This window comes from Thalassophryne amazonica, chromosome 12 (genome assembly GCF_902500255.1).
Source record: "Thalassophryne amazonica chromosome 12, fThaAma1.1, whole genome shotgun sequence".
Classification (NCBI taxonomy): Eukaryota; Metazoa; Chordata; class Actinopteri; order Batrachoidiformes; family Batrachoididae; genus Thalassophryne; species Thalassophryne amazonica.
In genome coordinates, this window is record NC_047114.1 from 100,462,117 (window position 1) to 100,487,708 (window position 25,592).

Consider the following 25,592-nt stretch of genomic DNA (forward strand, 5'->3'; position numbering starts at 1 on the left):
GCTTGAGTGCATGAAGGTATTTTAAATAGACTGAGACAATTTGTTCATGACAAACTATTGTAGGCTTCAATGATACATACATATGAGTTTATTAAAGGGTCTGGGGTGGGGGGCTCCCGCGACCTCTCGCCTTTTCAAGCATTTTTATTTCTCTGCCTCTGACTTGCCTGGAAGCTCCTCAACATGACATTTTGGTCCTTCAGATTTGTTTCAGTAAATGCTTCTGGGGAGCATGAGTATGGCTAAAACCCTTTAGCTTCTGTTTTGGAATGGGCGGGGACACCGGTGATCGTAACTTGAACTCACCGAGCACGCCTCCTGCAGACGCCTGTGCACTCTGCTCTTCCATTGGCTGTCCAACAGATGGATGACGCCCCTCGGGATCCATGACGCTGGCCGAGATATCCTGTTGTGAAAGTGTAGTGACACAGACCCACAACAGGGGGCGCAAATGAACGGTCAATAGATGAGCCCAAAAGTAACAATTTAATGTTGTGAAGGTGCACAACGAATACACAGACAATCTCAGAATATGATAACAGTCAATCCACAAAGGTGACGTGTGGGCAGGCTCGAGGATAGAAGACGTCTGTCCTGAGAAGAGCCGGAACCACACGATTTCCGCCGCCACCGAACCTGGTGAATACTGGAGCCGCCAAGTCCCGAATTCCCAGGTGATCACCGTCCCCGACTGTCGGATCTGGTACTGCTGGCGAAGAACAAAGACAGTCAAGTGTAACAACAATGGTGGGAATGCCACCTCCACCTCTAACACACACTCGTGCAGCGTCTGTTTAACCACTTATCTGATGGATGTAGGACGAAACAGTCGCGACCCACGCCGGTCCTCTGGTTGACAGCTGCAAAACAATAACTCTTAGAAACAATTACTACAGGCAGAGAAAGTTACCTCCACTGAAGTACGATATCTCGGCAACGAGGTGGAGATGACGTCTGGTCTTTATGGAGTGAGATTCTGTAGAGTAGATGGGTGACAGCTGTCAAGAGATAATGAGTGACAGCTGTCACCCCCGGCTGTGTCCGTGGCGGCAGCGCCCTCTCGTGCCTGAAGCCCGCACTTCAGGCAGGGCGCCCACTGGTGGTGGGCCAGCAGTACCTCCTCTTCTGGCGGCCCACACAACAGTCCTGTTGTCATTGATACAGCACCGCCCCAAGCCCCTCCTGTGAAGCATCACAGTGCACAATAAAAGGCTTTTTGAAATCTGGGTAACCGAGCACTGGGGGCTGGGAGAGAAAGTCAATAAGTTGGCCAAAAACTATATGATGCTTAAGGTGCCCCTTCATCATATGGGATAAAGGAAGTTGGCCAACACCCCTTTCTTTCTTTTTAACCTGTGTCTTCAAGGTCGGTTTTACTTGGTCTTTGCAGTCATTAGCAAGGAGATCATCATCAGCTATATGGGAGAAGTTTGGAATATAGCTGCAGTAACAGGAAATAAAACCCTGCAGCTTTCTCAGTTCTCCCACAGTGGTGGATTGCTGATGTTTTAAAACCTGCACAGGGACAATGTCAGCAGGGTCCATAGTACAGCTCTCTTTAGTAACTACTTTGCCAAGGAACCGTACCTGCTGCTTGAATAACTCTAACCTCCGGGAGTAAGCTTCACCGCATGGTCCTGATAACGGTGCAGGATGTTCCTCAGGTCACACAATTGATCTTCAAAAGTCTGTGAATGGACAAGGTTATCATGGAGGTAAGGCAGACAAATATCATCCCTGAACCCCCACAAACACTCCTCCATAGATCTGTGGAATACTGCTGGTGCCGAGGACAAGCCAAATGGAATTCTTACCTATTCATCCAAACCCCATGGTGTAACAAATGCCATGAGGGAGTGACTCGACTCTTCCAGGAAGCCCTGGTGATACGCCTTTCCTTGGTTGAGGACTGAAAACCAGGCACTTCCCTTCAGACTATTTAGCATATCCTGTATGTGGGGGATTGTGTGTCGATCGGGTCTTGACTTTTTATTCAACTCTCTAAAGTCACAGCCCAAATGCAGTCCTCCATCCTTTTTCTGGACACAGACTATTGGACTAGAATATGATGACTTAGATTTAGTGATCCAGGCCCTGTTTAACAAATCTTCCAGGTATTCTTTTACTTCTTTATGAAGTGGACTGAGGACTGAGATGTAAGTCTTCTTCACAGGAATGGAGTCATGCAGTCTTATTTTCAATCCATCGTACTCATCACGGAAAAATGTTTGTCTTTCCTCCCTGAACAGTTGCCTAACTTGTTCCTGAGGTGATCAAGTGGAACTGGGGGATCCCAAATGCCCATCACATCCCTAACATCACCATTCACTTCTGTCCTTCCACCTCTTCCTTTGTTTATCACCCGGCCTGTGACTCCCCAGGCTCACAGTAGTGGGTCTGATGTCGGCAGGATAGATGGTCTGAACTCTCTGTGTCTGTCCTAAAATAGTCATTGCTGGCAGTTGAATATCATAAGTAGTTCTATTTCTGTTTGGTATTTTAAACACAGACCAACTTCTCTTCTGCAACTTCACCCCCCCCCCCCCCACTCTGCACCTGCAGTCCCTCTGCTAGTTGGGGACACTGACTTGGGTCAAACAGAACATCTTGTGTGTCTGTAAGTCTACCTGTACCTTTAGTTTGGCCGGCAGGAATAGTGATGAACCCACTGCCAACTTTTACTAGGTCTTCCCCCAGCCTGTCCTCCTCATCACTTCAATCAACTTCAATCAACTTTTTTCTTGTATAGCGCCAAATCACAACAAACAGTTGCCCCAAGGCGCTCCACATTGCAAGGCAAGGCCATACAATAATTATGAAACACAGTCTACGTCTAAAGCAACATAACCAAGGGATGGTCCAGGGTCACCCGATCCAGCCCTAACTATAAGCCTTAGCGAAAAGGAAAGTTTTAAGCCTAATCTTAAAAGTAGAGAGGGTATCTGTCTCCCTGATCTGAATTGGGAGCTGGTTCCACAGGAGAGGAGCCTGAAAGCTGAAGGCTCTGCCTCCCATTCTACTCTTACAAACCCTAGGAACTACAAGTAAGCCCGCAGTCTGAGAGCGAAGCGCTCTAATGGGGTAATATGGTACTACGAGGTCCCTAAGATAAGATGGGACCTGATTATTCAAAACCTTATAAGTAAGAAGAAGAATTTTAAATTCTATTCTAGCATTAACAGGAAGCCAATGAAGGGAGGCCAACACGGGTGAGATATGCTCTCTCCTGCTAGTCCCCGTCAGTACTCTAGCTGCAGCATTCTGAACCAACTGAAGGCTTTTTAGGGAACTTTTAGGACAACCTGATAATAATGAATTACAATAGTCCAGCCTAGAGGAAATAAATGCATGAATTAGTTTTTCAGCATCACTCTGAGACAAGACCTTTCTGATTTTAGAGATATTGCGTAAATGCAAAAAGGCAGTCCTACATATTTGTTTAATATGCGCTTTGAATGACATATCCTGATCAAAAATAACTCCAAGATTTCTCACAGTATTACTAGAGATCAGGGAAATGCCATCCAGAGTAACGATCTGGTTAGACACCATGCTTCTAAGATTTGTGGGGCCAAGTACAATAACTTCAGTTTTATCTGAGTTTAAAAGCAGGAAATTAGAGGTCATCCATGTCTTTATGTCTGTAAGACAATCCTGCAGTTTAGCTAATTGGTGCGTATCCTCTGGCTTCATGGATAGATAAAGCTGGGTATCATCTGCGTAACAATGAAAATTTAAGCAATACCGTCTAATAATACTGCCCAAGGGAAGCATGTATATCACTTGCAGGTACACCTCTGTTTTCTTACAATCGAATGAGAAGGCAGCACTAATAGCTGCACTGATGGCACAAGAGGGTTCAATACCCACGTTAAGGACACGCGCAGTCACATTAAACCCAAAACTGTCTTTTGGGCTTTAGGGGTTTTACCTTTTGTCGGGGGGGGGGGGCGTTTCACTGAGTTTCCGCTCCAAGTTCTTGGACTTTAGGTCCTTTGATGTGCTTTCTAAACTCTTGGTGTCGTTCCCACTCCAGACTGGCTGCTGTGCTTGTTGTAGCTCATCTGTGGCAGCAGGATCCTCCAGGTGTCACTTAAATTGATACTTTCCATCCTGTTTCTACAGCCCTCAGAAACGTCCTCTGAATGAGGTCCGGGCCATGCTGCTCTTCAGTGTCTGGCTCTCTGGATGCCACCAAAAGTCTCTCTTTCAGCTCAATAGCCCAAAACCAGAAGTTCTGTGGTGATTTATTACTGTGAGGTTTATCAGACGATTATACAAGTTAGTGGAACTGTCCTCTTTATAATGTCCTCACAGAACTGGACGCAGCTGAGACAGGGTGAGATCTGACTTAATGTCCGTCATATCAGAGAAACTCAGTCCAAGACTCTAACAGCCTCACTGTGTTTGTTCTTTTGGCCAATATCATTCTGCTGAATCAGGTTAGAAGAGGACAACTTGTCTTTTTGACCTGTCTCCCCAATCTGACCTTTGATCTAAACTCTGGTTTCATGGTCACTTCTGGTAGAAGGGGCACTGGGGGGCAGCAGGTTGTCCCAGAGCAGGGTGACTTTGTGGCTGATTTGTCTCTCTCTTGGTAAGTCTTGACATTTCTTCTTCTAACTTTTTAGTAGAATCCAGAAACCTTTCATGCAGAGCCACATATTTTCTTTGCAAACTTGTGAGTTCCTCCCCGTCCTGACTTGTGGTTCCTGCTTGTCTGGTTTAGCTTCATTCACACACCTAATTAGCTTCAGCATAAACATGCAGGCTCCGTCCTCTTCTTCACTTCCAAAGATCTTTTCAGTGTCATTGTTGATCAGTTTTATCAGTGTACTTTTTGGAGCAGCCGGTCTGCTCTGTGTCGGTCTGATCCGTCAGATCTCAGAAGCTAAGCAGTGCAGGACCTGGTTAGTACTTGGATGGGAGACCTCTTTGGAACACCAGCGGCTGTGTGTGTTTCTCCAGGTAACACTGCAGTTGCATCAGGAAGGACATTCAGAGTAAATCTTGTGCCAAATACCATTGTGGATCTGTCTGTATCTGCTGTGTGGACCCAGAACAAAAACAGGAGCAGCTGAATGGACAACATCAGCGTGTACTTTTTGGACGGCTTGACAGTGTGTATCTCTGCAGACAAACACACTTCTTGTAGCTGCACCAAGGTCTCACCCAGCTTATCTTGCAGTAGCTCGAGCTCCATTGTGTTTGCTGGTCTTCTTGGCGCTCACCGTCTCCTGAAGCACAGCTGAACCGTCCTGTGATAACACATTTTGTCCCACATGTCTTTAAAGAAGAGGCGGCTTGTTGTCTTCAGCAGGTTTCTTTGGCTGACAGCAGGCATTAGCAGCAACATCTGCATTCTTCACATCCTCTCTTGTTCACATTCACATCACTTAGGGGAGGTGATGATTTAGTGTTGGGCTTGAGACCAGAGGATCCTCGGTTCAAATCCCAGCCTGACCGGAAAAATCACTAAGGACCCTTGGACAAGGTCCTTAATCCCCTAGTTGATCCCAGTGTGTCGTGGGCGCCTTGTATGGCAGCAGCCTGACATCGGGGTGAATGTGAGGCACTGATGTGAAAAGTGTGTTATAAATGCAGTCTGTTTACCTCCTTTTCTGCTCTTGATCATGAGCCTTCTGCATTTTGGAAAATTCCAGCTATCTCAGCCACATGGTGTCTGCAGCCAGTACAATCTGAGCGCTGATCCTAAGTCTGAATAAATGAGCAGGGTTGTGTCAGGAAGGGAATTACAAAAAAAAGGAAAAAGCCAACATATTTTCAAGTCACAAATTTAATTTCCATCCCATATGGGTCGAGGGCCGGGTTAACAGCGACCGCCAAGGGTGCTGTTGCTCAACAGGGTGTCTGTGCAAATAAAGTTAATGATGAGCAGTGAGGAAGAATAGGAGGGCGATGTGTCCAGAGACACAGGGAGAAGAGGAAAATTAGGATGAAAATGAGTCAGGACTTTAAATGTTGGCAGTTTGACGGGTAAAGGGAGAGAGCTGGCTGACATGGAGAGGAGAACGGCAGACATATTGTGTGTTTCAGACACCAAGTGAAAGGGCAGTAAGAGCAGGAGCATAGACATGCGTGTGTATATGCACTTAAAGAAATAGTGAACCTGTATAGGGCCAAAAATTTATCTGTTATATGCTTTACTGATGCTTCTAAAGCATTTGATAAGGTGAATCACAGGAAGCTATTCATGAAGTTGGCACAAAGAGGCGTGCCTGGTTATATTGTGCGGGTTCTGTTTTACTGGTATGTTCACCAGAGGATGCAGATGTAATGGGGTGGCAGTGTATCAGCCCCCTGTGGAGTTGGTAACGGTGTTATGCAGTGAGGAATCCTGTCACCAATTTTATTTAATTTATATGTGAACGATCTGTCAATGCAATTGAAAGCCTGTAACACAGGGTGTGTGATTGGTGGATTGCTGGTGAACCACCTTATGTATGCAGATGATCTGGTGATCATTAGCCCAAGTAGTGCTGGACTACAGCAACGTTTAAATATCTGCACTGAATTTGGTCTAATGCATGACATTAAGTACAGCACGAGTGCTGTTTTAATATGTAGAACCAAGCAGGACAAAAAGCTCAATTTTCCTGCTTTTAAACTGACTGGCAATGTTCTTAAAGTATGCAGCAAGATTTAATATCTTGGACATTTTATCAATGAGGAACTAAAAGATGATGATGACATATATAGAGAATGTTGTAAACTATATGTCCAGGCAAACACCATTGGACGCAAGTTCATCTTCTGTTCAACGCAGGTGAAAGTAGCCCTGTTTAAGGCACACTGTACACTGCTTTATTGTGCCCATTTATGGTCAAGCTATAAGAAATCTAGGATTCAGAGGCTGCAAGTTACGTACAATAATGCTATGTGTATCGCTTTGAAAATACCCAGAGGGGGCAGTGCCAGCCAGATGTTTGTCACTGCAGGAGTGAGAACATTTCATGCACTCTTAAGACATTTAATGTTTAAATTTATGAATAGACTGGAGGAATCTGGGAACAGTATTATCCTGGCCCTTATAAATCCCACCCTAGCTGCTCTCACTACACCTCTAGCCTGAGGGAGCACTGGCTGAAATGTTTGATTTTATTTATTTATTGTTTTTTGGACTGTATATTTTTGTATTGAAGTTGTTTTGTTATTTATGGACCTGAGTCTGAATTAAAGCACCTATCTATCACAGGAGGTGGGTTCAATTTGTTCTATCATGTTTTGTTTTCACAGCTGAGTTCAATCTGTCAGCGCTTGCCTCTACTGGTGGTTGGCTCTCACTGCGGTATTGTATCACTTCCTGTTCCGGAGCACAGCGGTGTTTTTCTGTATCTGTTAGCTGTTTAATCTGCGCAGTTAGATTGATCTAGTTATCTAGATTACGATTTGTTTCCCAGTGTAATCTTTACGTGCCTTAACTAAAGCACTCCTTCTGCTGAATCACCTCTAAATTATTTACACATTATTCACTTTGCGTGTTTTTAGGAATCCGCTAGCTTAGCGTAGCTACTAGCTCTTAGCCGATTTAGCATGGCGGCTTCTCCTGTCTCTCCCACACTTTTCTGCTCTGGGTGTGAAATGTTTAGTTATTCCTCGGCCTCCTTTAGCAGTAACGGTACTTGTAATAAGTGTAGCTTATTCGTAGCTTTGGAGGCCAGGCTGGGCGAATTGGAGACTCGGCTCCGCACCGTGGAAAATTCTACAGCTAGCCAGGCCCCTGTAGTCGGTGCAGACCAAGGTAGCTTAGCCGCCGTTAGTTCCCCCCTGGCAGATCCCGAGCAGCCGGGAAAGCAGGCTGACTGGGTGACTGTGAGGAGGAAGCGTAGCCCTAAACAGAAGCCCCGTGTACACCGCCAACCCGTTCACATCTCTAACCGTTTTTCCCCACTCGACGACACACCCGCCGAGGATCAAACTCTGGTTATTGGCGACTCTGTTTTGAGAAATGTGAAGTTAGCGACACCAGCAACCATTGTCAATTGTCTTCCGGGGGCCAGAGCAGGCGACATTGAAGGAAATTTGAAACTGCTGGCTAAGGCTAAGCGTAAATTTGGTAAGATTGTAATTCACGTCGGCAGTAATGACACCCGGTTACGCCAATCGGAGGTCACTAAAATTAACATTAAATCGGTGTGTAACTTTGCAAAAACAATGTCGGACTCTGTAGTTTTCTCTGGACCCCTCCCCAATCGGACCGGGAGTGACATGTTTAGCCGCATGTTCTCCTTGAATTGCTGGCTATCTGAGTGGTGTCCAAAAAATGAGGTGGGCTTCATAGATAATTGGCAAAGCTTCTGGGGAAAACCTGGTCTTGTTAGGAGAGACGGCATCCATCCCACTTTGGATGGAGCAGCTCTCATTTCTAGAAATCTGGCCAATTTTCTTAAATCCTCCAAACCGTGACTATCCAGGGTTGGGACCAGGAAGCAGAGTTGTAGTCTTACACACCTCTCTGCAGCTTCTCTCCCCCTGCCATCCCCTCATTACCCCATCCCCGTAGAGACGGTGCCTGCTCCCAGACTACCAATAACCAGCAAAAATCTATTTAAGCATAAAAATTCAAAAAGAAAAAATAATATAGCACCTTCAACTGCACCACAGACTAAAACAGTTAAATGTGGTCTATTAAACATTAGGTCTCTCTCTTCTAAGTCCCTGTTGGTAAATGATATAATAATTGATCAACATATTGATTTATTCTGCCTAACAGAAACCTGGTTACAGCAGGATGAATATGTTAGTTTAAATGAGTCAACACCCCCGAGTCACACTAACTGTCAGAATGCTCGTAGCACGGGCCGGGGTGGAGGATTAGCAGCAATCTTCCATTCCAGCTTATTAATTAATCCAAAACCCAGACAGAGCTTTAATTCATTTGAAAGCTTGTCTCTTAGTCTTGTCCATCCAATTGGAAGTCCCAAAAACCAGTTTTATTTGTTATTATCTATCGTCCACCTGGTCGTTACTGTGAGTTTCTCTGTGAATTTTCAGACCTTTTGCCTGACTTAGTGCTTAGCTCAGATAAGATAATTATAGTGGGCGATTTTAACATCCACACAGATGCTGAGAATGACAGCCTCAACACTGCATTTAATCTATTATTAGACTCTATTGGCTTTGCTCAAAAAGTAAATGAGTCCACCCACCACTTTAATCATATCTTAGATCTTGTTCTGACTTATGGTATGGAAATAGAAGACTTAACAGTATTCCCTGAAAACTCCCTTCTGTCTGATCATTTCTTAATAACATTTACATTTACTCTGATGGACTATCCAGCAGTGGGGAATAAGTTTCATTACACTAGAAGTCTTTCAGAAAGCGCTGTAACTAGGTTTAAGGATATGATTCCTTCTTTATGTTCTCTAATGCCATATACCAACACAGTGCAGAGTAGCTACCTAAACTCTGTAAGGGAGATAGAGTATCTCGTCAATAGTTTTACATCCTCATTGAAGACAACTTTGGATGCTGTAGCTCCTCTGAAAAAGAGAGCTTTAAATCAGAAGTGTCTGACTCCGTGGTATAACTCACAAACTCGTAGCTTAAAGCAGATAACCCGTAAGTTGGAGAGGAAATGGCGTCTCACTAATTTAGAAGATCTTCACTTAGCCTGGAAAAAGAGTCTGTTGCTCTATAAAAAGCCCTCCGTAAAGCTAGGACATCTTTCTACTCATCACTAATTGAAGAAAATAAGAACAACCCCAGGTTTCTTTTCAGCACTGTAGCCAGGCTGACAAAGAGTCAGAGCTCTATTGAGCTGAGTATTCCATTAACTTTAACTAGTAATGACTTCATGACTTTCTTTGCTAACAAAATTTTAACTATTAGAGATAAAATTACTCATAACCATCCCAAAGACGTATCGTTATCTTTGGCTGCTTTCAGTGATGCCGGTATTTGGTTAGACTCTTTCTCTCCGGTTGTTCTGTCTGTTCTTCATCCAAACCATCAACATGTTTATTAGACCCCATTCCTACCAGGCTGCTCAAGGAAGCCCTACCATTATTTAATGCTTCGATCTTAAATATGATCAATCTATCTTTGTTAGTTGGCTATGTACCACAGGCTTTTAAGGTGGCAGTAATTAAACCATTACTTAAAAAGCCATCACTTGACCCAGCTATCTTAGCTAATTATAGGCCAATCTCCAACCTTCCTTTTCTCTCAAAAATTCTTGAAAGGGTAGTTGTAAAACAGCTAACTGATCATCTGCAGAGGAATGGTCTATTTGAAGAGTTTCAGTCAGGTTTTAGAATTCATCATAGTACAGAAACAGCATTAGTGAAGGTTACAAATGATCTTCTTATGGCCTCGGACAGTGGACTCATCTCTGTGCTTGTTCTGTTAGACCTCAGTGCTGCTTTTGATACTGTTGACCATAAAATTTTATTACAGAGATTAGAGCATGCCATAGGTATTAAAGGCACTGCGCTGCGGTGGTTTGAATCATATTTGTCTAATAGATTACAATTTGTTCATGTAAATGGGGAATCTTCTTCACAGACTAAGGTTAATTATGGAGTTCCACAAGGTTCTGTGCTAGGACCAATTTTATTCACTTTATACATGCTTCCCTTAGGCAGTATTATTAGACGGTATTGCTTAAATTTTCATTGTTACGCAGATGATACCCAGCTTTATCTATCCATGAAGCCAGAGGACACACACCAATTAGCTAAACTGCAGGATTGTCTTACAGACATAAAGACATGGATGACCTCTAATTTCCTGCTTTTAAACTCAGATAAAACTGAAGTTATTGTACTTGGCCCCACAAATCTTAGAAACATGGTGTCTAACCAGATCCTTACTCTGGATGGCATTACCCTGACCTCTAGTAATACTGTGAGAAATCTTGGAGTCATTTTTGATCAGGATATGTCATTCAAAGCGCATATTAAACAAATATGTAGGACTGCCTTTTTGCATTTACGCAATATCTCTAAAATCAGAAAGGTCTTGTCTCAGAGTGATGCTGAAAAACTAATTCATGCATTTATTTCCTCTAGGCTGGACTATTGTAATTCATTATTATCAGGTTGTCCTAAAAGTTCCCTAAAAAGCCTTCAGTTAATTCAGAATGCTGCAGCTAGAGTACTGACGGGGACTAGAAGGAGAGAGCATATCTCACCCATATTGGCCTCTCTTCATTGGCTTCCTGTTAATTCTAGAATAGAATTTAAAATTCTTCTTCTTACTTATAAGGTTTTGAATAATCAGGTCCCATCTTATCTTAGGGACCTCGTAGTACCATATCACCCCAATAGAGCGCTTCGCTCTCAGACTGCAGGCTTACTTGTAGTTCCTAGGGTTTGTAAGAGTAGAATGGGAGGCAGAGCCTTCAGCTTTCAGGCTCCTCTCCTGTGGAACCAGCTCCCAATTCAGATCAGGGAGACAGACACCCTCTCTACTTTTAAGATTAGGCTTAAAACTTTCCTTTTTGCTAAAGCTTATAGTTAGGGCTGGATCAGGTGACCCTGAACCATCCCTTAGTTATGCTGCTATAGACGTAGACTGCTGGGGGTTCCCATGATGCACTGTTTCTTTCTCTTTTTGCTCTGTATGCACCACTCTGCATTTAATCATTAGTGATTGATCTCTGCTCCCCTCCACAGCATGTCTTTTTCTTGGTTCTCTCCCTCAGCCCCAACCAGTCCCAGCAGAAGACTGCCCCTCCTTGAGCCTGGTTCTGCTGGAGGTTTCTTCCTGTTAAAAGGGAGTTTTTCCTTCCCACTGTAGCCAAGTGCTTGCTCACAGGGGGTCGTTTTGACCGTTGGGGTTTTACGTAATTATTGTATGGCCTTGCCTTACAATATAAAGCGCCTTGGGGCAACTGTTGGTTGTGATTTGGCGCTATATAAAAAAATTGATTGATTGATTGATTGATTGATGTTTTGGATGGGAGGAGAAATGGTGTTGGGGTCATTTTAAAGGAGGAGTATGTGAAAAGTGTGTTGGATGTGAAGCGAGTGTCTGACAGTGTGATGAGTGTGAAGTTGGAACCAGAAGGTGTGATGATGAATATCATCAGTGTATATGCCCCACAGGTAGGTTGTTAGATGGTGAAAGATTTCTGGAGTGAATTCGATGAGGTGGTGGAGAGCGACCCTAAGCATGAAAGAGTGCTGACAGGAGCAGACTTAAATGTCATGTTAGTGAAGGCAACAGAGGTGACAAGGAAGTAAAGGGTAGATATGGTATCACGGACAGGAATGTGGAAGAGCAGATGAAAGTAGTTTTTGCAAAAAAAGGAAATGGACAGAATAGACAGACTGAAGGCATCAAACTTACCAGGAACCAGCGTGAGTACGACCCAACTTAAACCATAAATAAGTACTTAACATAAGAACAGTGAAAGAGAAACCAAAGCAGAACACAAAAGTCAGAAGAGAAGCAAGAAACTAAAGAAGAACTCATGAATGCAAAAAGTAAAGCAGCAGCGACCCCCCCCCCCCCCCCCCCCCCCAAAAAAAAACAAAAAAAAAAAAACTATTACATTTAACAAATATGACACAGGACAGGGACCAGGGGGAGGACACAACACAGTAACACACACTTGTTGTTGAGCTATGAAATATGTTTAATTTTGAGCTTCTCCAAATGATGCTTCTGTTTAGATTTTGCAAATGTTCACTAAACCAACGTGTTTCCGTATTAGAGTGAAGAGATTTTAGAGTGTATAGTCTCAATCAAATCCAGTGTACTCATGAACAATGAATTTAAGTTATCCACGGGGCTATCTACTGATTGACCCTGTTTGGAAAGAGATGCTACAATATCAGGTCATCTGGTGTGAAGTTCACGTAAGGTCAAGGAGCTCATGTGAGTCTGAGATGACACACAGAATCCAGTTCTATTGGACAGGATAATGACACTTCAAACGTAATATGTGAGTGATCTGAACCTGCCAACATAAGAGAGGCTGTGTCAGGATCTAAGATGGTAATACTGCAAATGAAGACCACATCCAGAGTGTCACAGTGGATTGATCCCTGAATGCACTGAAGAAATCACAACTTTTCCAGATCCATAAACTGTCATGATGCGAGATGGTGAGACTCTAAACTGGAGGTGGACACAAAATGCAGACTCGCAGGCTGAGGAACTGATGTCATCAAAAAGGCTTTATCGAAAAAATCAGGCAAGGGTTTGGTAGTCAGCAGTGTGGAGGTAACAGACAATCGTGAGGCAGAAAGCAGGAGCGTGATTCAAAAATTAAGCAGACTTTGGGTTCACAGTGTGGCTGAGATTGGGAAAAACAAACAAGGTCAAAATACAGTGAGGCAAACAAGACTGAGACAAAGGTGAGGATGGAAATGGAATTTAACAAACTGACAGAGAACAGAGGGACAGTGAGGGCTTAAATACAAGGCAGGGTAATCAGGGTGTGAATGTAAAACAGGTGCAGGGAAAGTTCTGGAAGGGGGAATGACAGCAAGACAAAGATGAGTGAAGGCATGTGCAAGAAAGTGCAGTGAGGAAAAAGCAAAGCAGGAGAAATTAGTGACAGAAAAACCAATGGCGGATAACAAAAAAAGCCAAAAGAAAGATAAGATCCAAAAACCAACAATAATTAACCCAAACAGAACAAAGTGGGAAATAAAATGGCAAACCTAAAAAGAGGACAAGAAAATAAAACACTATTACTAAACTTGAACGAAAGGAAGGATAACAGATTATGCAACGAATGACTACACAAAAAAAAAAAAAAAATACAGAGAGTAAAACCAGTGACAAAAGCATTACACAAAGAAAAGAGAGAAACAGAACCAAAATAAGACATAAATGACCAAAGTGTAATCATATGAAAAATAAAATAGCAGAATACTCAGTAAGAACCTGGACAAAATTGGAGACAAACCCAGATACAAACTCCGGGCCGAGGCAGAACCTGACATAAACATTTTACTGATGGGATTGGAAGGATTTTTCATGTGGACACTGAAATTAACAGTAATCAGGATCTTACCGCACCAGATCAGACATAAACTCATCAAATTCATCTGTGAATCTGGAAGACTGGCCCTGAAGCCTGGAATCAGTGACAAAATGACATGACTGAAATTCATCTATTTTCAATTTCAGTTTATTTTCATTTATATAGTGCCAGAGGCAACAGAGTTGCCTCAAAGCGCTTCACACAGGTAAGGTCTAACCTTACCAACCCCCAGAGCAACAGTGGTAAGGAAAAACATAAATTACAGAACAATTCACAGAACAATTCACAGACGAATATACAAGAAATGCTATTGGCGCACAGGACAAGAGGGTCGCCAATACAAATACAACTCCCATCTCTGGATGGAGCTATACCTTAAACAGAGAGAAAAAACAGAATCAGGCATCAGAATGACAAAAAATACTGTATAATTTATCAGCATTAAACAACAAGAAAAACAGAGAAATACTAAGGTGATCGCCGGCCATCTCATCATGACTGCTTGTGGGAGCCTAAGAGGGGAAGAGAACCAGATGTACAAATGAGCTAAATTTAGGACCTGAGCCATTAAGCCATTAAGTTGAAGACAGATTTGTAAATTAAAGCCACACCTCCACCTTACTTAGCATCACTGGCAACATGACTAAATATGGATGCAGGTGGGCAAGATTCATTTAAAGGCAGGAAGACATTAGGGTTCAACCAGGTTAAACGTAATTCTATCATATCAAAACCATGTGCCAAAATTAGGTCATCGCTCGACAATGAATTCAAGGACACAACCACCACCTTAGGAAATCAGTAAAGCGGGACTCTCTTTGGTGGTGGGATAGTTGTCTTATATTGATGAAACATGGAGACTAGAGGTTGAGATGTTCTCAACCAAATATGCAAGTCAAACTGATAGATGTCACCTAATTTTAATTTCTTATTCTTTCTTTTTCTTTGCTTTTTGTGGTGAGTTCTCTTTCAGTCTTCAAGAGCTGAAAAACTGCACAGTTGGGTTCAGGTCTGGAAATTGATTTGGCCAGTTAAGAACCTTCTACGTTTTTCTCAAAGCGCTTCACACAGGTAAGGTTAGACCTTACCTGTGTGAAGCACTTTGAGGCAACTCTGTTGGAGTGCGGAGTCGAGCCGCTGCTCCTCCACGTCGAAAGGAGTAAGTTAAGGTGGCTTGGGCATCTTTTCTGGATGCCCCCTGGACGCCTCGCTGGAGAGGTGTTCTGGGCACGTCCCATTGGGAGGAGGCCCCGGGGAAGACCCAGGACACGCTGGAGGGACTACATCTCGCGGCTGGTTTGGGAACGCCTCGAGGTTCCCCCGGAGGAGCTGGGGGAGGTGTGTGTGGATCGGGAGGTCTGGACAGCTTTGCTTGAGCTGCTGACCCCGCGACCCGACTCCGGATAAAGCGCAAGAAAATGGATGGATGGATGGATTGATAGACTTCCCATCGTCACGTCTTCCGAAGAGGAAGCAGAGACTGGGGACTCAGAGGCAGACTCATCCATTACTCAGGCCGAAGTCACCGAGGTGGTTAGAAAGCTCCTCGGTGGCAAGGATCCTGGGGGGGATGAAATCCGTCCTGAGTACCTTAAGTCTCTGGATGTTGTGGGACTGTCTTGGCTGACACGCCTCTGCAACACTGCGTGGCGATCGGGGACAGTGCCTCTGGATTGGCAGACCGGGGTGGTGGTCCCTCTGTTTAAGAAGGGGGGCCGGAGGGTGTGTTCCAACTATAGAGGGATCACACTCGTCAGCCTCCCTGGTAAGGTCTATTCCAGAGTACTGGAGAGGAGAATTCGACCGATGGTCGAACCTCGGATTCAGGAGGAGCAGTGTGGTTTTCGTCCTGGTCACGGCACACTGGACCAGCTCTACACGCTCCATCGGGTGCTCGAGGGTTCATGGGCGTTCGCCCAACCAGTCCACATGTGTTTTGTGGATCTGGAGAAGGCGTTCGACTGTGTCCCTCGGGGCACCCTGTGGGAGTACTCCGGGAGTACGGGGTCTGGGGTCCTTTGCTAAGGGCTATCTGGTCCCTGTACGACCGCAGCAGGAGCTTGGTTCGCATTGCCGGTAGTAAGTCAAACCTGTTTCCAGTGCACGTTGGCCTCTGCCAGGGCTGCCCTTTGTCACCAGTTCTGTTCATTATTTTCATGGACAGAATTTCTAGGCGCAGCCAGGGTCTAGAGGGGGTCTGGTTTGGGAACCACAGAATCTCGTCTCTGCTGTTTGCAGATGATGTGGTTCTGTTGGCTTCGTCAAATCAGGACCTTCAGCGTGCACTGGGGCGGTTTGCAGCCGAGTGTGAAGCGTCTGGGATGAAAATCAGCACCTCCAAATCCGAGGCCATGGTTCTCGACCGGAAAAAGGTGCTTTGCCCTCTTCAGCTCGGTGGAGTGTCCTTGCCTCAAGTGGAGGAGTTTAAGTATCTCAGGGTCTTGTTCACAAGTGAGGGACGGATGGAGCGTGAGATTGATAGACGGATCGGTGCAGCATCTGCAGTGATGCGGTCGCTGTATCGGACCGTCGTGGTGAAGAGAGAGCTCAGTAGGGGGGCAAAGCTCTCGATTTAACGATCGATCTACGTTCCGATCCTCACCTATGGTCATGAGATTTGGCTCATGACCAAAAGAACGAGATTGCGAGTACAAGCGGCCGAGATGAGTTTCCTCCGCAGGGTGGCTGGGCGCTCCCTTAGAGATAGGGTGAGGAGCTTGGTCACTCAGGAGGAGCTCTGAGTTGAGCCGCTGCTCCTCCACGTCGAAAGGAGTCAGTTGAGGTGGCTTGGACATCTTTTCCGGATGCCCCCTGGACGCCTCGCTGGAGAGGTGTTCCGGGCATGTCCCATTGGGAGGAGGCCCCGGGGAAGACCCAGGGCACGCTAAAGGGACTACATCTCTCGGCTGGCTTGGGAAAACCTTGGGGTTCCCCCGGAGGAGCTGGGGAGGTGTGTGTGGATCAGGAGGTCTGGGCGGCTTTGCTTGAGCTGCTGCCCCCGCGACCCAACTCCGGATAAATAAGAAGAAAATGGATGGATGGATGAATGGATGGATAAATGAAAATAAATTGAAATTGAGTTGAAATTCTCCTGGTTTTATTTTCAATACCTTGATATCAAAAATAATTTTTGAAACTGAAGTACAGGCAGTGTGAGAAAATTGGGTGCTTTTCTCATATTTTAAGGAGAGAAATGAACTTTCATGCGAGTAATTTTCTGGAAAAATATCAGTACTTTTACTGACTTATGTTTCAAGTACTTAAATGACACTGATCAAGACTGAAGTGGAACAACATTAGACATTGGTTGTGTCATCTTTTGCACATTGGCTCCCTCTAGTGGTGGTTGTGTAGTCTTGTTGCACACTGACTCCCTCTAGTGGTGGTTGTGTAGTGTTGTTGCACACTGGCTCCCTCTAGTGGTGGTTGTGTAGTCTTGTTGCACACTGACTCCCTCTAGTGGTGGTTGTGTAGTGTTGTTGCACACTGGCTCCCTCTAGTGGTAGGTGTGTAGTGTTTTTTGCACACTCGCGCTCTCTAATGGTGGTTGTGTTGTGTTTTTGCACACTGGCTCCCTCTAGTGGTGGTTGTGTAGTATTTTTGCACACTGGCTCCCTCTAGTGGTGGTTGTGTAGTGTTTTTGCACACTGGCTCCCTCTAGTGGTGGTTGTGTAGTATTTTTGCACACTGACTCCCTCTAGTGGTGGTTGTGTAGTGTTTTTGCACACTGTCTCCCTCTAGTGGTGGTTGTGTAGTATTTTTGCACACTGGCTCCCTCTAGTGGTGGTTGTGTAGTATTTTTGCACACTGACTCCCTCTAGTGGTGGTTGTGTAGTGTTTTTGCACACTGTCTCCCTCTAGTGGTGGTTGTGTAGTGTTTTTGCACACTGTCTCCCTCTAGTGGTGGTTGTGTAGTGTTTTTGCACACTGTCTCCCTCTAGTGGTGTAGTGTTTTTGTCCTCTCTTTTGCTGCTTGCTGTCACTGTGGGCTGCAGAGCACAGTAGTACACAGCAGAGTCTCGCAGCTGCAGCTTCTGGATCTTCAGATCAACTGATGTCTTGTTGACTTCAGCATCAAATCTCTCTTTGTTGAACTCTGCAGCATTTCTTCTTGTTCCAAATTTATCACGTCGCAGCATAAACTCTGGAGAACCATTTAGTTCTTGTTGGTACCAGAACAAACCAGGATTTGTGTCACTGGTTTCAAAGGAACATTGAAGTGTGACGTGGTGTCCTTCAGCAGCAATGACATCTGCTGTGCGCTGGATCACTCTGTCTTCTCCTTTACACTCTGGGGAAGAACAGAACATGCAGAGGAAGAGATGAATCAATAAAGATGATTGATTAAAGGAGAACAATCAGTAGGTTTAAAGAGTTACCGAGCCAGAGAGTCAAAATCAGGATGTTTGTCAGCCAGTGTTTCATGTCTGCAGTGAGAGGGGAGGAGAGAGAGGAAGAACACTGAGACTCTGAACCATCTGGACCTTCATCTACATCATCTGTTGGTAAACCGTCAACATGACATCATCCATTGATGGCAAACAGTCTGTGGCTCCCTCTAGTGGTCATTGTTAAGCACTTTATTTAGTTTGAGTCGGGAAGGAAAATGTGATTGGTGGAACCCTGGTAGGAGAACTGCAGCTGTGAACACAAAGTTTGTGAGGAAAAACAGTGTGACTGCCATCAGTACAGAAAGATAGAACAGGATGTCATCAGCAAAAGGGAGAATGTTGTGTTGCCAAATGATGTGACAGAAAGCCAACATTTAAATTGTTCTGAACGTAAACATCATAAAAAGTAGACGTCGCACTGGTTGCTGAGGTGCAAGAAATGCGGCCACCATCTTGGAGTGGTCTTCGCAGTGATTCCATCACAAGACACAGTGAAGGTTTGATTTTCTAATTTTGTTTATTTTTATTCTTTCTATAATAAAAATAAGGAAAAGTCTTGGACTGAACATCGATGTAGGTTGATGTAAATATATCATGATTGTATGTGATACACAAAGTTCAAAATTGCTTGAGTGCATGAAGGTATTTTAAATAGACTGAGACAATTTGTTCATGACAAACTATTGTAGGCTTCAATGATACATACATATGAGTTTATTAAAGGGTCTGGGGTGGGGGGCTCCCGCGACCTCTCGCCTTTTCAAGCATTTTTATTTCTCTGCCTCTGACTTGCCTGGAAGCTCCTCAACATGACATTTTGGTCCTTCAGATTTGTTTCAGTAAATGCTTCTGGGGAGCATGAGTATGGCTAAAACCCTTTAGCTTCTGTTTTGGAATGGGCGGGGACACCGGTGATCGTAACTTGATCACAAAAAAGTCAAATTTGATTTTGAGAAATAAATTGGCAGGAAACATGGCTGAGAATAAAATATTCGTAATTCTGTATGTTTTCACATTCACGAGCATATTCTGTCTCTGATTTAAAGAATTTTGCCGATTCTTGATTAAATTTTTATGTTGCAGATGACAGAAATCTGAGTGGTGCAATAAGTGGTCAGTTTCAATCAATCAACATTTATTTAAGGACTGAAAGATTAGTCGAGTAACTCAAATAATTCTATTACAAAAAATGTTTGGGGCAAATTCTGTTCCTTGAAGCGCTGTTTAATGTTGTAGTACATATGCCAGGCCTGTATGTGGCGCTGTACCATCACCAGAAAAAATTTTTTGTTTAAAACCACACTTTTTATGCGATTACTTGATTAATCAATTAAATAATTGCTAGAATACTCGATTCCAAAAATATTCAATAGCTGCAGCCCTAATTTATTTCTAAAGTGCTTTAGAGTAAAATCAAAGATTCACAAAAATAAAACACAAATACAATTAAGTTAAAACAGCACATAAAAACCAAACATGTCACAGCACCATGAGGGATTAACAGCCAGCTGAATCATTTTTTGTTTTTGCTTCAGTTTAAACTGTTTGGGGTCTACATGTCATGATTCGAGGTGACGTGGCACAGAAGGTCGTTGGACACAAATGCAGACTCAAAGACAAAACGTTAGGGTTCGTTTAAAAAAAAAGGTTTGATTCAGTACACAGTATCAGTCAGTCAGGTGGAGGTACAGGGAGACGTAGTGCTGAGGCGTGGTCCAAAAAACAAGCAGGGTTCAGGTACACGGCGTGGCAGAGTTCAAAGGCAACACAGAGGCAAGGTCAAAATCCAGACAGGCAATCAAACAAGGTCAAAACCAGGCTGTGAAAAAGGCTGGAACGATGACAAAAAAAGTGCAGGGAAGTTGAGGACTGAGGCTGCTTAAATAAGGGAGCTGATAATTCAGTTGTTAAGTTTGACATACAGTGGTGTAAAAAAGTATTCAGTCAGTCCCTGATTGTTAAGTTCTCCTACTTAGAAAGATGAGAGAGGTCTGTCATTTTCATCATAGGTTCACTTCAACTATGAGAGACAAAATGAGAAAAATATCCAGGAAATCACATTGTAGGATGTTTACAGAATTTATTTTTATTTTGTTCACCGTTCTCATGATCATTTTGGCCCCACGGGATGAGATCTTGCGTGGAGCCCCAGATCGAGGGAGATTATCAATGGTCTTGTATGTCTTCCATTTTCTTAAAATTGCTCCCACAGTTGTTTTATTCACACCAACCTGCTTGACTATTGTAGATTCACTCTTCCCAGTCTGGTGCACATCTACAATTTTCTTCCTGGTGTCCTTCGACAGCTCTTTGGTCTTGGCCATGGTTGAGTTTGGAGTCTGACTGTTTGAGGCTGTGGACAGGTGTCTTTCATACAGATAACAAGTTACAACAGGTGCCATTAATACAGGTAACAGGTGGAGGACAGAAGAACTTTTTAAAGAAGTTAGAGGTCTGTGAGAGCCAGAAATCTTGCTTGTTTGTTATTGACCAAATACTTATTTTCCACCATAATTTACAAATAAATTCTTTAAAAATCCTACAATGTGATTTCCTGGATTTTTTTTTCTCATTTTGTCTCTCACACTTGAAGTGAACCTATGATGAAAATTACAGACCTCTCTCATCTTTCTAAGTAGGAGAACTTGCACAAGCAGGGACTGACTAAATACTTTTTTTACCGCAACGTAACGCATCACGCGATTTCAACTTCCGGGTCCAAAAAAAAAAAAAATACGCGCTTTGTCAGGTGTTTGTGGTCGTTGGTCGTCTGCATCAGCTGAGCTTCTTTCGAAGTGAAGACCTCACAGGCAGAGTTCCCGTATGTGCAACCGAGTCAGTAGGTTGGAAACGTCACCGGAGCCGTCACTTTATAGATTCCAAAACAGAAACAGAAGTGTTTACCACTGATCAGGTCGGCCCCCTACCCTGACATTTTTGTTTTGATTTCTGACGCTGTAGCGGCTGTACAGACCATTTATGAAATGAATCTCGTCCATTTACATAACCATAAGTGTTTTGTTTGGACCCGGAAACAGATTTATCACGTGCTGCGTCACGTCAGAACTTAACAGTCCCATTAAGTGAACAAGACACAGGTGTGGAAGAACAAACTGGAAAGTGGTGTGGTAAACAGAAGGGACAAGACACACCCACACCAAACCCTGAACACCAGACAAGAGAGTGCAGTAAAACAAAAGCAAAGTGAACAGGGCCCAACTAAAAGATGAACCTAAAACCACAGGGGTCTAAAAAAAATACCAAAATCAAAGCTGAACAGAACACAAGGCCTAATAAGAAATCTAATAAAGACACAACACCAAGGAACATGGAATTAAACCAGGAACCAGAAGTAAGACTAAAATGGGACCAACAAGAAAGTATATGCTAAGACAAAACTAAAACAGGATTCACGTGGCAAAAGTGATGGCAATAAAATACAACTAATGACTACACAATTGAAAAGAACAGCTGGACGGAAACTAGAACAGAACTGCACACCTGACTAAAGTACAATAAACAGAGACACGTGACTAAGGTATGAAAAACAGACAACAAAACCAGTGGCAATAATATAACAGAAAATCAAAAAATGAGGATCGAAGTAGTTGGTAAGAGCACAGACGGAGGACAAAAGAAGACAGGTCAGGACTAGTACGAATCCAGACACAACGCACAAATTTGAAAAATCTGAGACGCGTTTTCAGTCTGACTCAGTTGCATATCCAACAGTCTGTCTGTGAGGTTTTAGCAATGCCTGAGACTGATCTAAAGTGGAAGCAAACCCGAAGTGACATCACAAATAAATCTTTTTTTTCTGCTCTCAAATCAATTCTTCCCTGACACTGTTTCACATCACATCATGTGATGTTCGTTTCTTGGAGTCCATAAGGTGGATGAGGCACAGAAACAAACTGGAAGTGACGTTCCGGGATCTGACATGGAAGCCACCACCGGGTCTTCATGGCAGATTAAGCAGATGGCACATGAGACCATTCAAAATGTCAGCACCCATGGGTTCTTGGCATCTTCATGGCAGATGAGGCTGATGGCCTATTGGATTTCTTTTCCTTCCGCCTCACTCGATGTTCAGTATTAAAGTTGCTTTGTTCTTTGTTATTTTCTGTGTTCTGTAAAGTGTCTTTTAGCACCGTGTAAAACGCTATATGCTAATATCTTTTTCAATACACTAGGGTCAAGATTAGATTTCTTAAGTAATGGTTTAATCACTGCAGATTTGGAATAAGGAACAGATCCAGAAGTTAAAGAAAGATTAATAATTTCCAGCACAGTCAGCCAAAAGGTCCTTAAACAGTTTTGTTGGTATCGGATCAAATAAACAGGTTGTGCTTTTTGTTGACGTTACGAGTTTCGTCAGCATGTCTAGTGAGATACTATCAAATTCTGTAAATCTAGGTAATACCTCAGTAGTGGCGCCCACCTCAATAGCAGGGTGTAGTGGCTGGATTAAGGCATGCTGGGATATGTTTAACCTGATGTCTTCTATTTTCTTCCCAAAGTAATCCAGGAAATCTTGTGCTGTAAAAGGAGAGTGAACTACAGGTGGTTGTCCATGAATAAGTGTTGCCACCGTGTCGAACAAGAACTCTGAGTTATGCCTGTTTTTGTTGATCAAATCAGAGTAATAGGTCCACTTTGTAGCCAATAATGCATGATTATAGTCTAAGATAGCATCACGCCACGCAAGGTGAAATACTTCTAATTTTGAACAACGCCATTTCCGTTCTAGACCTCTAGGCTTGTGCTTGAGGTCACGCAAGTCATCACTGAACCAAGGTGACTGTGTTTTGGGGGGAGTGTGGTTTTAATATTGGTGGCACAATGATGTCGAGTGTAATTTTGAGCGCTGAGTTTAAACTATCCACAAGACTGTCTACTGATTAGTCATTGTCCAAACATGAAGCTAAGACATCAGGCAGTCGAGCTTCGAGTTCAGTTGTAGTTGAGTTGATGCGTTGTGGCAGTGATAAGAAGGTTGTTGTTCCACTAAACAGGGCAGCAAAACTAAACCTTATGAGTGATTAGAGACCATAACAATGTCTGCAAAACAGCACAGACATGTTGGATGTGTGAATCAAGATTGGGAGAAAAACAAAATCAGTATATAATCTAGGTAGACGAAAACACACCTATTCAAGAATTCGCGTAGGACATCATTAACTAAATTCTGGAAAACAGCCAGCGCATTTGTGAGACCATATGAGATGACTAGATATTGGTAGTGCCCGGTGTGTGTGTTGAAAGCCGTTTTCCACTCATCCCCTTGTTTTATCCTAACTAATTGGTGTGCGTTGCACAAGTGGAGTTTCGTGAAAACTTTGGCATCTTGGAGTAACTCAAACGCTGAGGATATGAGTGGCAGGGGATATCGGTTCTTTACGGTAATGTCATTAAGACTCTGGTAGTGAATACATGGACGGAGTGACTTATCTTACTTTTTGACAAAGAAGAATCCCGCGAATTAAACCAGCCATGAGAAACTCCTGAATATACTTGTGCATTGCAGTGCTGACAGAGAAAACAACTTCCCTTGAGGGGACGAGCTTCTGGGATAAGTTCGATAGCACAATCGTAGTAACGGTGTGGTGGCAAAGACTTGGCTTTAGCTTTACAGAAAACGGGAGCCAGATTGTAGTAACAAGGAGATACCATGGCCAAATCCAGTTTAGAACTCAGTGGAGAAGGTTCTGGTTTCAGAAGACAGTTATTTTTACACACCGGTCCCCATGAATTAATCTGACCTGACCACTTAAAATTTGGACTATGGTGTTGAAACCAGGGCTGCCCCAGGATTGCCAGGGGAGTCATATTATCAAAGACATGAAAGCTAATGGACTCAGAATGGTTACCAGCTATAGTCATGTGACTGAGTGAGTGCTGTGGGTTATTTGAAATAGTTCATGACTGTCCATTGCATGCACCACTAGAGGGCACGAGAGCCGAAAAAGCTTAAGACGGAGGGTCCTGGCGAGAGAAGACAACAATAAATTAGAGTCTGAGTCACAAATGCAGACACTGACACGGATGAATGGTTGGACATTAAATTAGGAGGAATTGTATTTGAATTGAAGAGTGAGAAATAGAATTTGGACTCACACGCAACATGGTCCTTGACCTCGTGGTGGCTCCCCTGACCAGACAACCGAAGATCATGTGACCCAAGTGTCCACAATAAAAACACCATCCTACACAAACACAAATGTGTTCTGTCCAACTGCATTGACTCCTACATGTTGTGAGGGGAAGAGTGGGAGATGGAGCGGCTGGAGGCTGAAGAGTGAGCCGGCGACGTGGCAAGCAGGATGACTAACTTCATGACGAGGACGCTCCGCCAGTTGACGGTCGGTCCAGATTGCCAGTGAGATGAGCTGGTTGAGATCTTCAGGGAGTTCTACGGTGATGAGGTGATCCTGGATGTTCTCGCTAACCCCTGGAAGAACACATCAAGGAGCGCTGTTGGGTTCCACTCACTCATCAAAGCCAAAATCCAGAAGTCTATAGCGTAGTCTGCGATGCAGCGGTTGCCCTGCTTCAGTCTCATCAATGAGTGCACAGCTTCGCGCCCCATGGATGTATGCTGGAACACCTGCTGCAGAGCCATCATGAAGGCACTAAGGGACGTGCAGGAAACAGACTGACGACTCCACTCCACCATGGCCCATGGCGCTGCTGGACTGGTCAGGTGAGTTATCATGAATGTTATCTTCGTCCTTTCGGACGGAAACATTGATGACAAAAGTTCAAAGTGTAACTCACACTGTGTGATGAAGGGTCTGACGTCACCCATTTCTCCACAGAATTATTCAGGTCGAGACAGCTGATTGCAAAACCCAGGTACAGATACAGAAGCTGGTGCGGCTGTTGACGAACCAGGAAGAGATGTGCCGGTTGCTGTAACCGGGCTGGCCTGATGATCCAACTTGGACAAGAGCTGCTGGATGTGAGTGCTTACAGAGGATATGAACAAGTCCTAGCTTTAAGCCAGCTCGCTAACTCTGGAGCTAAGCGTGGTCAGCTGATACGCTTGCAGTGCTAGCTGCCAATGGTGGTGGCGTAGCACTCACTGAAATGCATCTGAGTCTGCTGTAGCTATGGCTGGCCAGATCGATCTATCAGGTTTGATGGTAAAGAATAGTTGAACACAAATGCAAAACTCAGGCAAGCAGCTCTGTGGTTCAAAAGAGTTCAATGAGTTATCAAGCAGAGGTCGGGAC

The 25,592-nt window shown here is 43.9% G+C and overlaps 1 long non-coding RNA gene across 1 annotated transcript; it reads right to left on the minus strand.

The window, feature by feature from the left end:
* Positions 1-221: 221 nt before the first annotated feature.
* Positions 222-19,306, minus strand: LOC117522333. The gene is made up of 3 exons (XR_004564200.1): positions 19,288-19,306; positions 18,603-18,607; positions 222-301 (listed from the first exon to the last, which is right to left on the minus strand). It is a non-coding gene; the product is annotated as an uncharacterized LOC117522333 (long non-coding RNA).
* Positions 19,307-25,592: the final 6,286 nt, after the last annotated feature.